Below are 13417 nucleotides of genomic sequence, written 5' to 3' on the forward strand. Positions count from 1 at the left end.
TTGCTAATGAAGCAGCTACCCCAGTGTTTAACTGAAGCAGCTACCCCACTGTCGGAAGAATTTTGTTTCTGCAAGTAGAACAGTACAAAATATTTTGTTTTCTGTGTTATTTCTTACCAGGTTCATCTTTCAGGATTGCTAGAAACAAACATCCATTCAGACTTTTGGTACAATAAAAAATGCATCTCTTACTTAACTTTGTATCCTTGTAAAGTACCTAAACAATTGCAGAATGCTGTTTCATTTAGAAATTGCATGCGGCCAATGGATCACAGGAAAAGTTACTTTATCTTAATTGTTATGTCATATCTTTGTGCATTAAGTTTTGCACTGCAGCATTTTTAGAAGTGCTATATCACAAATTGATTTCTAGTAAACATTGCAGAGTAATCCATTGTAAGACATTAAGATATTGCTGCTCTTAATAAAAGCCTTCAGTAAAATGATCATGTCTATATTCAACAGAATGCAGCCATCTTATAATAAGCACCTCAACAAATGCTAATGTTATCTGGCATTGCATAGCATATTGTAAATGAGTAGACATAATTCTCCAGATGTTTCATTTTAATATCATAATTCTACTTTTTTGTAGTCTTAGATATCAGTTGAATTGGATTAAAAAATGAACTGGTAACACTGAAGTTAGATTTTTTTTTCCTCTTAGATCTTAATCTTCATTTTTAATGTGTGGGAGTATTGCAGTCAGTAAAAAGAAAGGCTGACATTGATACAAATCAGAAGGAACATTGAAACCATGTAATTGAGTGATGTGGACAAACACAAGCCAAAAGGCTGCATCCATTTTAGGGCAATATTATCACTGATTCATCTCATGCCTGTTTCTTTAATATGAGACAGCTTCATGGAAAACATTCCTGCTACTCTTACAATATTACCCCCACCCCCACCCCAGCTCCAACTACACATCTGTTAATATCTTGCAGATTACATCACAGTTTTCAGAAGTCCTGATTTATTAGCAAAACTGAAATTGTAATGAAACCTCACATCTGCTGAGACCACATTGTGGTTTGGAGACTGATGAGAAAAAGCCCCATCTAGCCTATGCTACTGATAGCCTCATTATGTGCTACAGTCACAAATGGCACACTGTTGTTCACAAGCAAGGCTTGACCTTGATGTTTTCTGTTTCTGTATGTCTCTTTCTCCTACTGTCTGTCCACAGCTGGTATCCATCCCTATCTGACTTGAATGAGCACTTTGGTTAACACAAAGGTCAGTCAAGTTAGACAGAAGAGGAAATAACAGGAGAGAAGCTAGTTCAAACAAATGGAATTCAGGGCCACCTTGTCTAAGCCTGATGTGGGAATGGTATGTGTGCAGACAGAAAATGTGATTTACTTTATGAGTATTATTATTATTATTATTATTATTATTTTTACACAGAACTACCTCTAAGTAAAAGTCTGCATGGATGTAGAGGGTGTTATATGTCATGTAGGAACTTCCTTTTTATATGAAAATTGGTGTAGGCAATCTGATCCCATAGTTTGCATTTCCTGTTTCCAATCCAGAGTACTGTAAGACACAGAAGTCTAGGAGAACACCCACCCTAAAGGCATCCGGATAAATGAGCAAGTAAACTTCTGCTTTGTCTGCCCCCCCCCCCGTTATAATTTAGACACATTGCTTCCTGATACAGCTTCAGTGATAGGCAAACCATCCCACCCTCATACAGGCAAGACATGTTAGCCCATGAAGGAGTTGAAAAGCATGTTATTATATTTTACAACAAATCCATATGTCATCTGATCAACAGACTCATCATATCATATAATTAGGATGAAGACAATAATGCTTATGTCAGTGGATATTCACCTTCTGTGTTGCAAACTGCAACAAATGACAATTCCATAATCCCTAACCATATTAGATAAGGATGGTGTTTATAAGTGTTTTGAAACGTGCATTCATAAGCTAAGCATGCTATATAAATAGAGTACGCAGAGGAAAATGACACAGTGTATTAATCTGCTTGCCCCAATAACACATACGGAATTAAATTGCTGCTAAGTATGACAATGAGTGTATTGTGGTTGACCATCAGGCACAGAGACAGGGCATAGCCTATAATACTGGCAAGATACAAGCCGTTCATAGGTAAGAATTATGGGTAAGTAAACAGTGAGCATTTTAGGGACAGCTGTCCTTTACTAGGTTAAGAGAGTGGAGCTATGCTGAAGCACAACTTACATTATTGGAGGCTAATGGATGAGTAAAACATAAAGAGATACACTAAGTGCAGTGATTGTGTTGGCAGTGCTGCACTATTTGGAATTCATTAAGTGGCACTACACAGTGTGTAGAGCTGCCAAACAAAGGGGAACAGCAGAATATACTGATGAAAGCATAAACAAAGTACCTGCTAATTAACAAATCCAACATGGCAGAGCTATTAAGGAAGCTATAAAGAAATTGTGTATACTCAGTGTAGGCTTTTGCCTTGTACACAAAAACTCTTTGGAATACAGGCACAATTATATTTAGAAAAAAACATGTTAGGGTTGCTGCTGCTGCTACTATTATGCTATATGTGCAACAGGCTGTAAATCAGGGCGCTGTTGCTGCCAGAACTTGGGCAAGAAGAAGAAGAATGTTTATACCCCATTTGACTTATCATGGACTGCATGAAACAGAAATTGTTGAGAAATACAGGGTGAACAGGGAAACACTGGAGGATATATGCAACCTCTGAAATCATGGAGAACCCATCCCAATGGAAACAAAGGTATGCATAGCATTACGCATACTAGCAACTGGTACTTTCCAGGAACCCACAGGGGATATATTAGGGGTGTCATAGGCATCAGAATATTACATCAGTTTCTAAATGTAATGCTACTACATGCAAGAGAGTATATCTGTTTACCACAAAAACCATAGTAGAGAGCAAGAACCATGCAGGAATTCTATGCAATAGCACATTTCACTGAAGTATTGGGGGTCATAGATTGCACTTGCACACACACACACACACACACACACACACACACACACACACACACACACACACACACACAAATAAAAGCCACACGTGGAGAAAAGGGAAGGAGGTATATCAGCAGAAAACGTTTCCACTCTGTAAACTGTCAGGTTGTCTGTAATGCCTAAGGGATTATCTATAATGTCTGTGCAAGTAACCCAGACAGTTTTCATGACTCAAACATATGGCACACTTGTGAGCTGTGTACCAGGTTTGATAGGGGTGACATTCCTCAAGGGCATCTAGTGGTGGACACAGATTATGCACTGGAGCCCTAGCTCACGACACCCATAAGAAACCTGCACAACTCCACTGGGCATGGATCAATGAGGACCACACTCAAACTATGAATATTATAGAATGTGTGTTTGGTGTGCTGAAATCAAGGTTCTGGTGTCTAGACCACAGTATGACCTGGGCACCTCTGCTGAAATATTTACAGTCTGGGCCATGTTACAGAATATAATTATCAGGAAACAGCTTCAACAAGGACAGCAAGGGGCAGGACCACAGTCTCAAGGACCACAGGCAGGGCCAACATCAGCAGTAGTAGGAACAGATGAGGATTCCGAGGGAAAACCTCTAGGTGCAGATGGCCCTGGCAGATCAAGATGTTCACAATATGCCCTGGCTCTGGCCAAGAGGCAAAGGATAACAGACACACAATCACTACCTAGGTCAAATCATAAGATAGGACACCTGATGCCTGTCAGACTCCACAACCTTTATTAACCATGAAATGGATGTGTTCTGATAGCATCAGACAGGGACAATACTCAAGGACACAGTTGTTACCTGTAGTAATGACAAGGTATGTGCGGAAACTGTATATGAAAAAAAAAAGTTAAATAACTAAATACTCTCATACGGAAACATGTATATGCCCCTAAGCAGAACTTTCTGCTTGAGGTGTACAGTGATATTAGTAATATCTCCTCTGTAAGATGTTTGCAGCATGCAGTTAAATCTTAGAACCAATAGTTTGCATCAAACATTTCAATTAACCACTGTCCATAAACCATTGACTGAAATATCTAATACTTCTAATGCTGTAATGACAATATTAAAATTGAAATACAATGTGGTACAACAATATAGAAGTAATTCATTCACACATGAGTAGGAACAAGAAATCAACATTAGCTCTGTAAAACATATATTGATAATTCCAATTTTGTGAATAAGCAAGCAGCTATCCAGCATGTGCATCAAACTTATATGCAACCCTAAGTCACAAAGTCATGTGCAAAGGACAAGGCACAGTCACAATCATTTGCACAGGGTGGAGGTGGGGGGGGGGGGCAGGAGGGCAAGGTTGACACCAAAGAAGTGATTGTGTGTGTGAGTAGCAAACACATATATCTATCAGAGTATACAGTGTTCAGGGCTAGTAACAACAAATGTATGAGTCAACACTAATGTTTAGATAGTTTGCATGTGTGTCAGGTGGTATGGGCAAGTGAATTATTTTTTCTATGTGTGTGTGTGTGTGTGTGTGTGTGTGTGTGTGTGTGTGTGTGTGTGTGTGTGTGTGTGTGTGTGTGTGTGTGTCTGCATGAACACAGTCCAGCATTGTTAGTACTACATCCTGGCACCTTGGACAGGTATGAGCCATACATGGCAAACTACTCAGTTCAGCTTTGTCACTCCCAACCAAGTGACCCACCTCTGCCAGGAGTTGCATTGCTACTTCCATGGCACTAGCTAGAAGTCAGGGTGCTATCTGAATGTGAGCAATGTCTGCTGGATAAGCTCTCATCAAGACTACATCCAGAGCCATGGCCACATGGCTTACCATGCCTGAGTGTGGACACTGAAATCATTGACAGAGCAGTGGATGGAGTATCACTGCAGGAGTGGGATCTTGCAAGGCCATATCTACTAATACCAGAAGATGGAGCAGCTCTCTAGCCACATGGATGCACATGTGCCCCTCAACAGATATTCCATCACAGATACTGCCAGATCCACTCTGTTGCTCATTCTGTCTAAGGGGTTGCCCACACAATTCAGGGAGTCACTCATATCAGAAGGCATGACATTTAGTTGCACTATCTCTTCCACGGCCCAGGTGGAACATGACTGTGCCTCCACTTTGGCCCTACACATATGCCTGATGGCATCTAATGACACATCAGCTTCAGGACGAGAGTAGATAGCAGAACTCCTCCGAGCACACCTATCAACCCTCCTGTGTGGCACCAATTCCTCACGATGGCTACCTGAACAGACAACTTGCTCTGCAACCAGGGTAACCACACTAGCCTGATCAACTGTGTCACCTTCATCTTGTACTGTATCAGAGGAATTCATGTCCTAGGTATGTGCAGGCATACTGACTGTGTCTGAAACATGGACAGGGGATGTGTGAGTCACAACTTCAGTGTCAGACTGACCCTCTGCACCCCAGACTGTGCCTGTACAGCACCACCATCATCATCATAAGCTACCAAATAATCTTTTTACTCAAAGAAATTTTTATTACATTTTTTTCCATATCTTTAAATAGGTTGAACCATAAATAGTGAAACATAAAATAATGCAACATAATCAACTAGTTAACTATTTACAAAAGAAACTATATACAATTGCTTAAGTATACAATCTACGAATGGAAGTAGCAACCATAAAGAAAAGATCTAATTAATAAGCTACCAATAATCTGACATCAGGTAGAAGTAGTTCCACATTGCCACTCTTAGGATCACCTATGATAACAAGAAATAAATACAAAAAATATAAAAAGGTGAATAAAACTGATCACATATTTTCCTTATAATGAAAGGCATGTTAAACTTCTAAACAAATACTAATACTACAAAGGCTTTACTGTCATATAGACTTGAATCTACCTTATATACAGTATTAACAATAAACAAATGTGTGCTTACTATATGCAGGTGAACTAGCAGCTTTCAAACTAGAAATGTCTGTATGAGGGGAATGAAAAAGAACGAGGTCTTCTTAGTATCACAATACAAATGAAATAAGAACAAGAGAACAGTCCTCTCACAAGTGCATTTTTTATTTATTTTATTTTACATTTGTTTACCAGGAGTGTCTGCTGACTGAGCCCAAAAAAGGCCTGTTTTCAGGGGAGGCCCAGGGAGAAAAGCTCCAGGCTACATGGTAAACAACATTATTATAGAATTTAAGAAAGTAACAGGTTACCTAGTAAACAGGTAACATAGTAAACAGTGATGCCCATTTTCAGAGGAGGCTTGGGGGAAAAGCTCCAGGTTACATAGTAAATAATGTTATCATAGAATTTTACAAAAGTAACAGGTTATCTAGTAAACAGGTAACATAGTAAGCAGTGATACAATTGAGTTGAAACAAGCAACAGTAATACAAATAATGCAGTAAAGATAATCAGTGACACATAATACACATTATAATTGTTGGTTCTTGGATGTAACACATCAGAAACAAAAGATTACTATATTTCTACTTAGGGGTGGGGTATTAGCCTCATCAAATTAAACAATTAGTATAAATATATATAACCTGGGATTCATTAAGTTCCGTGCAAGAATAGTGTTATTCTTGTATGGAGCATTCTGTGGGTGTCTAGGACAGCAGCACGCCCTGCATATTCATGAGGGTATGCTGCTCTCTACACTAGATGGCCATGAAACATGAACGGGGGCATATCCGAGCACTGCTCACACATTACACATGCCCCCTGCACTCTAGAATTGCTGAACAGTAATTCCACGGCAGCTAACAGTTCTGTGGTCACTGTTATCATAAGATAATAGTGTCCATGAATAAAGTACACATAGGCACAACCCCCCACAACATAGCACTTAACTGTCCAGATTTTCACAGAGTGTCCATGTTATCCCCTAATATTTCTGGCCCTTCACTAATAAAATGTCCCCTAACACAAAGTGATACATACTATCAGCTTTCCCAGTTTATAAAAGTAGTATTAACCGTATATTTTTTTTAAAATCTGCAATAAAGTTTAAGTGTAACTGAGCAGGTTTGCGTGTTGTGCAGCTATGCTCAGACTAGCTTACACATCCCAATGAGCTTAATACAAATATATGGTCAAAGAAACGTACGGTTAAATAGTGTAGTGGTTACAGCTTTCTGCTTAGCATGCAGGCATTCACAGTTCAAGACCCCATTCATTCCATTTATTTTTATTTCTTTAAAAGCATGAAAATATATTTTATCAGTAGGCAGTGAATAATATATATATATATATATATATATATATATATATATATATATATACATTTGTTAAACAGGGTAGTGCAGCAGGTCCAAATGTGAGGTGTCAGTGTAGTACAGATGTGAAACCCCCATATAAACACAAGTGTCCCATAAAGCATATTTATGTATGTATTTATTTATTTATTTTATTTTACATTTGTTAACCGGGGGGTGTCTGACTGAGCCAAAAAGGCCATTTATCAGCAGAGACCCGGGAAGAAAAGCTCCACATAGAAAAATTACAGATAGATTTAAATATTTAGACATGATCAGTATACACACAAATTACAATACACATGTTTTTGCAGTGGTATGCAGCATATCAGCAGTTACAGTGGAGAGAACAAACAAGAAAATATTAATTTAAAAATAAAGGTAATTAATGGATTTGTGGTGTACAGCTAAAATTTGGAATATAGGTAGAATACATACATAGTACACAGGTACAATACATACATTGTACATTAGCCAGTGTTTGTGAGTAAGAGTGAAAAGTATTATCAAGTACTCTAAGTTTAGTATGTGTACCTTATCTGCTTTCACTAGTCTGGGGAGCAGTCATGGCACTGCCAACTTTGCTTGAGATGTTGTCTAATGAGGTTTTTAAAGGAAGCTTTGGATGATGTGTTTTGTATGCTAGTGGGGACAGAGTTCTATTTTTTTAGCAACTGAACTACTATACAGTGCATCTCCAAAGCTGTTGTAGCTGTTGGTGACTTCTAGTAGTAGTTTACTTGATGATCTAAGAGGCCTTTTGGCTGACTAATGTTGTACTAGGTTTTTGAGGGCAGGAGACGTATTGGGGAGGTAATAGATAGAATGATAGAGGCAGATCTGATTGTAGATTAGGAGGTTAGGCAGTTCAAGCCAGTGGAGCTGTCTCAAAGCAGCACAGTGATGTGTTCTATAAGAGCAATGTGCAGCAAAGCAGGCAATTCTGTTATAGCAGGCTTCCATTTTGCTTATTTCAGTTTTGTTGAGATTAGTCAGAATGGGAGATGCATAAAGTAGGGTGGACAGAAGTTGGGAGCAAGCAATGGTGGATCTTGTGTTGTTGGTAAGAAATGGTTTGATACGGTAGAGTGATCCCAGTTTGGCATGTACTTTTTTAATAGTTAAGTTGAGATGATTATCAAAATTTAGGTGGGAGTCTATGGTTATTCCCAATAGCTTAGCCTGTGCCACTGGAGCAATTGGAGTAGCATTTGTGGAGTAGATAATGAATTGACTGTTAGTGTTTTTGTTAGAACTGGTTATATTCATAAGCTGAGTTTTCTTTGGATTGAGGATAAGTTGGGCTTTGGTAAGGTCGTTTTCTACATCAGAGAATGCTAGTTGAGTTGTTTGCAGGAGGGTGGGAATGTTTTGTGCAGCATAGATTAAGGTAGTATCATCTGCATACTGAATGATAGATGCATGCTGTGTGGCGGTATGGAGGTCATTTGTGAAGATTGTGAATAGTAGTGGTCCTAAGATAGAACCTTGTGGTACTCATATAGTTATGGGCAGCTGAGGAGAGAGAGAATATTTCCATTTCATAGCTTGGTACCTGCCAGTTAAGTAGCTTTAGAACCAGGTAAGAATGGAATGTGATAGGTGATATTGTTTTAGTTTGTTTAGCAAGATTTGGTGCAAGACTGTGTCAAATGCTTTGGACATATCCAAAAAAGAGTTGACAACTGCAGACCTTCATTTTTTAGACAGTTTACTGTGTCTGTGAAGCAGAGGTTAGGGTGTAGTGGTACTATGGGCAGGAAACCATGTTGAGTAAATGACAGGATGTTGTTGTCTAGGAGATATTTTAGCACCTGGGTATGGATGCATTTTTCTAGGATTTTGGCCAGGGGGGAGAGTATAGCAATGGGTCTGTAGTTATTAAGTTAAGTGGAGGTCCCGCCTTTATGTATAGGTGTAACAAGATATTTTCCAGAGTTTGGGCACATAGTTTTCAACAATTTATCTGTTTGTGAGAGTGGAGATTGAGATAGCAATAGCTTCTGCTGTGAGTTTCAAGAAATAGCTGGGGAGTAGGTCGGCTGCTGTTGAGGTTTTCAGATTGGAGTGCATGCTTTTGATTGAAGTGGTGGAAACTATTTTGAGGTTAAAGCTTGTGTTAGTGTTATTTGTGTTGGGGGGATAGTAAGGTTGGAAATGTCCTGTGATACTAAGGATAGAATTGAGTTCACAAAGTGGGAGTTGAATTGTGTTTCAATCCGAAATTTAGTGTCAGGAGTGGTTGGTTTGGGGGTAGCCTTTTGGGTGGATTTTAGTAGCTGGTTTACATTTTTCTAAAATTTTGGGGGTTATGTTGGTATTTAGTTTGTAATGTCATATAGTAGGATTTTTTTGTCCAGCCTAATGCATTTTTTTTGCACAGTTGTGCAGTTCTTGGTATTTAGGCTTTGTGTTTCTTTGTTTTTTTTTATAGTAAAGCCAGGTAGCATCTCTGGACCTGAGGATTTGTTTGGTTTCTTTTCTGAGCCAACGGTTTGTAAAGGTTCTAATCTTGATTTTGTGCAATAGAGTGTCAGTGTCTAGGTGTTGTAGAAATGTTTTGTTGAAATATGCTACAGCCTGGTCAAGTGGGAGGGTTTTTAGGGGGGTCCAGCCACAGTTACAGAGTAAAGTATTGAGGACCTCAGGAGAGAATTTTTTTGTGTTTCTAGTGGATTTATAGTTAGTGGTTGTGCATATGCTTATTCTACTACGTATAAGGTATATTATGTTGTGGTCACTTAAGGTGTCTGGGAGACCACTTGTATGGGGGTAAAATGTGGGGTTGTTAGTTAGGACACAGAAAAGTATGGATTCCCTCATAGATTTTTTTATCACATTTAGTTGGAATTTGGACTACCTGCTGGTAGCCATGTAGATGTATTAGATTACTTGGTGCTTCTGATATACAGGTGAACCAATCTAAGTTGAAATCCCACAGAATAAAAGTTTCTTGTGAGTATGTGGAAGAACGCCAGGATAAGTAGTCTTCAAGGCTAGCAGTTATATTACCAAGTGGATTATAGATCGCAATTGTGGTGATGACCTTCATAGGGTGAAGTTAAATTTGTGAGATAAGTAAGTCCTAATTATTAGGGGGAGGGGTAGGAATCTGGTATTTGATGTAAAGTTAAGTTGGACTTGTACATTAAGGCAGTTCCACCCCCTTTATGAAGTGGTCTATCTTGTCTAATGATATTGTAGCTGGTAGGGAGAACTTCTGAGTTTACTATGTTTTTATTCAGATTAAGCACTTTTAAGGCTGTCTGTAAGCATAGTTAACTGGAAGTCAGCATTGTTTACTGCCATGCAAACCTGCACAAACCTACTTACAACTGTTGAAAAGTGCCTTAATCACTCTGTATTCAGCAGCCCTTGTTCTTGCCAGGAACAAAATAATCAGTTTTTGCAAGTCTTGAACCCGGGACCCTCTACACCATAGCCACAGCAAGTTGCCACTAAGCCATAGACATATCTGATGTTTTTTTCAAACATATCATTCAGTAGAGTCAATCAACAGCAGGGAAAAGGTTTGTTAAAATTAGTCAAGTTTTGTACATATTTATAAATGTATATGTGTATGGAGATGCATATATATATATATATATATATATATATATATATATATATATATATATATATATATATATATATATATATATATATAAACATTAATACATAATATATGTAGAGATATACATATAAAATATACACATATATGATACATGATACATATATAGAAAATTAAATGCATACATATATATAATATCTCTGTATGTACCTTAAACAATATATATATATATATATATATATATATATATATATATATATATATATATATGTGTGTGTGTGTGTGTGAAGTATATATATATATATATATATATATATATATATATATATATATATATATATATATATATGCATGTAGTGCAGTCGGACATCAGATCCATACTCTGAACCTCTTACTGCAACAAATCTGTCCAAAGGCTGTCATAATCAGTGTCAATGGCCCCAAACTAGGGATCTCTTTTAAATGCTGCTCTTATCGCTCCCCAGCAGCAACTGTTCTGTCTTGCAACAAAGTAATAAGTCCTGCCAGGTCTTGAATCCAGGGCTCTGTAAACTACAATCAATGCAATATACTATTACACCATCTGAGCTGTATAAAATAGGGATGATGTTTTAAATATATCAGTTAGTACAGTCATTCAACAGTAGGGAGAGGAGTCTGTAGAATCAGTCAGGTTCTCTGTATATACAAGTATATATGTATGGAGATGCATGTATATGGACAAATATATATATATATATATATATATATATATATATATAGATAGATAGATAGATATAGATATATATATTAGAGAGAGAGACATCTAAATTTATATCTACATATATGCATACACATATATAAAAAGATGAATAAATACATACACACACATATATATATATATATATATATATATAAATATATATATATATATATATATATATATATATATATATAAATATATATATATATATATATATATATATATATATATATATATATATATATATATACATAAATATGTAACAGCTACAAACACATGCAATCTGAGGGTCATGCTCCTACACTCTAGAAGTCTAAATCTGGAAATGCACTCACTGGAAGTATTCCTTAAAATGGGGAACAATGACATCTGTTCTGTAACAGAGACCTGGTTAAAGGTAAGAGGAAGCACACCCTGCACTACCAGCCTGCAACTCATTCCACAACTTTTGGCTGCAGAACTTGAATTGAAGCTCCAAAGGTGGTGGTATTTCTATATTCATAAAGGATGCACACACCTCCAGAGTGGTAGCCCAGCATTATGCATCACAGATCCTGCAGGTGAAGCTAACATTGGGTACGACAGTGGTTCAGGTTGTAGCCTGCTATAGGCCCCCAAACATGTCCCAAGACTCACACTCCATGTTCCTAAACACTCTGGACAATATTAGTGTCAAACATAACACACTCATACTGGCTGACTTCAACTACCCCATAATTAACTTGGAAAGCTACTCATGTACTGATGCACTTGGCCATCACATCGACCTGGTCCTTGCTAACATGGGTGACTGTTGCTGTACACCAATAGTCAACTCCTTCCTTGATAGATATGACCACAAAGTAATCACCTTTGGAAATCCACAGCCCTCCCACCCCCCCTGCACAGGTAGCCACCATGAAAAGCCTTTCCAAAGCTAAGTTTAAAAACAGAGATGGCTAACCTCAAGGCAGCCATGCAAATGGAGACTAGTTGCATGACAACAATGCACTATGAACACGTACACAAATTCATGGATACCGCCATACCCAATAGAACCAAGACCCTCACCTCCAAAAAAGGAAGCCAATCTGGTGGCCCCTGGCCATAAAGAAACTGTACAATAGGGTCTCAACTTCTAATTGAGGCTGATAAGGGTTTTTTCCAGTCTTGGGACTTCACCTTATTCCGTATCAATTTCCGCCAAGACTGAAAAAAACCCTTATCAGCCTCAATTAGAAGTTGAGTCCCTTATCAAATACTACAAAGCTAGCTGTGAAAACAGAATTGGAGCACATAGTAAAGATAACCACAAAGCCTCATACAGTTAAGTAAAGAATCTCCATGGCAATACCAAGATTTGCTCTGAGCTACTGGACAATGGTACCTCCTAGACTGAGACAACAAATATTTCCAGTATACTGGCTGACATATTGAGTGCAAACTTTACCCCCCCCCAAAGTACCAATCATAATACCAGTACACTGCCAGGCACCCAGTATTACTGCTGCATAGGTTAAAACACCACTGTCCTAGGCCAAGAATACAGCTTCTATGGAATCTGACAATATCCCTGACTTTGTTTGACATGAACTACAGAGTGCCCTGGCACCTCACCTGTATACCCTGTTCAATCACAGCCTCACCTCAGGCTCTGTCCCTACTGAATTGTGCACTGCTACAGTCACCCCTCTCCACAAAGGAGAAGTGACTACAGACCCTGGGAACTACTGCCCCAGTAGCCTGACAAGTCTGTTATGCAAAGCTATGAACTGCATCATCATGCACCTAATAAACAGGGATATGGGAATCTGCAGACTCAGGATGCCACACAGTTTAGTTTTGTGAAGGGTAGGTCATACCTGCTAAATCAACCTGGTCAACCTCTTGGAGTCAGTCA

This window comes from Protopterus annectens, chromosome 5.part0 (assembly GCF_019279795.1).
Source record: "Protopterus annectens isolate FY-2018-M chromosome 5.part0, PAN1.0, whole genome shotgun sequence".
In the NCBI taxonomy this organism is placed as follows: domain Eukaryota; kingdom Metazoa; phylum Chordata; order Ceratodontiformes; family Protopteridae; genus Protopterus; species Protopterus annectens.